Source organism: Rutidosis leptorrhynchoides, chromosome 2 (assembly GCF_046630445.1).
Source record: "Rutidosis leptorrhynchoides isolate AG116_Rl617_1_P2 chromosome 2, CSIRO_AGI_Rlap_v1, whole genome shotgun sequence".
Classification (NCBI taxonomy): Eukaryota; Viridiplantae; Streptophyta; class Magnoliopsida; order Asterales; family Asteraceae; genus Rutidosis; species Rutidosis leptorrhynchoides.
The window spans coordinates 574,993,139-574,995,320 of record NC_092334.1 but is presented as its reverse complement, the minus strand read 5'-3'; the positions used below and the strand labels follow the sequence as shown (position 1 = coordinate 574,995,320).

The following is a 2,182-nucleotide window of genomic DNA, read 5'->3' as shown; positions in this document are numbered from 1 at the left end:
AGGTGGTTTAAGTGTAATACCACTTCTTGTGGTAATGGCTTTAGCTGTTTCATTTCGGGGGTTAGCAATTGTATCACTAGGTAGACTCCCCAGTTTTCTTTCACCAATTAACCTTGCTAGGTTACTTACTTCTTATTCCAGATTTCGGATTGAAGCTTGTTGATTTCTACATGCTTGAGCATTTTGTTCATTAGTTTGTTTCTGAGATGTAAATAACTGGTTTTGAGATTTCATTAGCTTTGCCATCATTTCGACCAAGTTTGTCTTTTTCTCATCGGTTTGTAGTGGTTTATTAAAATAACCAGGTCTTTGCTGATTGTAAGTATTATTGGATACTTGTTGATTGTTAGGACCTTGTTGGTTGTTGTGCTAAGCATTTGGATTATACGGAATGTTTTGATTTCGATTGTAGTTTGGCCTTGGCGGTTGATAATTATTTTGATAATTATTTCCCGGCCTTTAGTTCATGTATGAAACATTCTCTCTTTGTTCCATTGTTTATTCAACACTGAGACAATCTTTTGTCAAATGTGGTCATCCACACTGCTCACAACTAATGCGTATTGCGTGAATATCTTTAGTCATATTTTCCATTCGTCTCTCGAAAGCATCTAACTTTGCAGAAGTGGAATCAAAGTCATGGCTAGAATCGGCTCTAGCAGCTTTAGATGAACGAAAAATATCTCTTTCCTGATGCCACTCATGTGAGTGGGAGGCTGTGTTATCAATAATTTTGTGAGCTTCGATTGCGGTTTTCTTCATAATAGAGCCACCAGCTGCTGTGTCGATGTCTTTTCTTGTAGCGACGTCGATGCCTTTGTAAAATATTTGCACTATTTGAAAAGTGTCTAAACTATGTTGAGGACATCCTCTTAACATTTTTCCGAATCTTGTCCATGCCTCAAATAACGTTTCATTTGACTTTTGCACAAACGTGGCAATTTCTCCTTGAAGTCTCACGGCTTTAGATGCCCAAAAGAATCTTTTAAGAAAATTTTCAACTAAAACATCCCATGTATCAATCGCTCCTTCAGGTAACGATTCTAACCAATCTTTGGCTTCCCCTTTTAAAGTCCAGGGGAACAACATAAGATAAATAGTTTCATCCTCAACTTCTCAGATTTTAAATAGATTACAAATCCTATTAAAAGTTTGAAGATGTTCTTTTGGATCTTCTTTTGTTGTACCACTAAATTAGCACTGATTAGTGATCATGTGTAGGATTTGTCCTTTGATTTCAAAATCTGGCGCATTAATATCTGGCTGATTAATGGCATGACCTTGGCCCGTGCGTGTGGCTCTCATTCGGTCTTCCATACTTTGAGGTTCCGTTTCTTCCATATTTGAATTTATTGAATCTGAATCACTAGAAGATTCTGATTTAACGGTTTCTTCCTCGATAACCTCCTGATGAATAATTTGTGGTTCAGGAGGAATGATTAGTGGTTCAGGATCTCTGAATTATCCTTGAATATCCTCCGGGTCCTCAATTGTGAAGTCGGGATCAAAAAATGGATTATCGGAAATTTGAGTTGGAGTACTTGTTCTACTAGATGATGATTCTAAAGAAAAATCAACGGCTACAATATTGGCTAGATGTCTTGATCGGGTTACAGGTGGTGAACGTATGAAAGGTGGTGAACGTTTTGCTCGGCGCATTCACTGAATATTCTATTAGTTATAAAACTTATATAAGTTATCAAATTAATAGACTTTTTTGATTTTGCCCACGTTTCGAATAGCCAATAGATGCAGCAGGTAGCCAGGACCCTTTAAATCGGAAATCCACAACTCGCCACTAACAAATCCAACTATTACTACGAACCAGAAAATTTGTGTCTATTGATTTAATCACTTACAATAATTTTTCGTCGAAATTTTAAAAATAGCTAAAAAATCTATGTCCTAAAAAACTAGCGAGTAGAAATGAAAAAGAGAAAGAGCGTCGAAAAACAAGAAAAAGAAAATAAACGTCGAAAAACAATCTAAAACTTAGAAATTAAAGTTCTACGTCTAAAGCTTAGTGTCTAAAACTTAATACTAAAAGTTGCGACTAAAATCTAAAAATTCTAAAGGTACTAAAAATGCAATTCTAAAAGGAAAAAGCGACAATTACTTAAATTGGCACTAAAATCTATTAAAGCGAAAAACGATGTCGTAAAATTCTAAGGCTTTTAAAATC

General features: G+C 35.5%; 1 non-coding gene across 1 annotated transcript; it reads left to right on the top strand.

The window, feature by feature from the left end:
• The first annotated feature begins 850 nt into the window (after positions 1–850).
• On the top strand, positions 851–957 carry LOC139894945 (small nucleolar RNA R71). Its single transcript, XR_011775418.1, has one exon. It is a non-coding gene; the product is annotated as a small nucleolar RNA R71 (small nucleolar RNA).
• Positions 958–2,182: the final 1,225 nt, after the last annotated feature.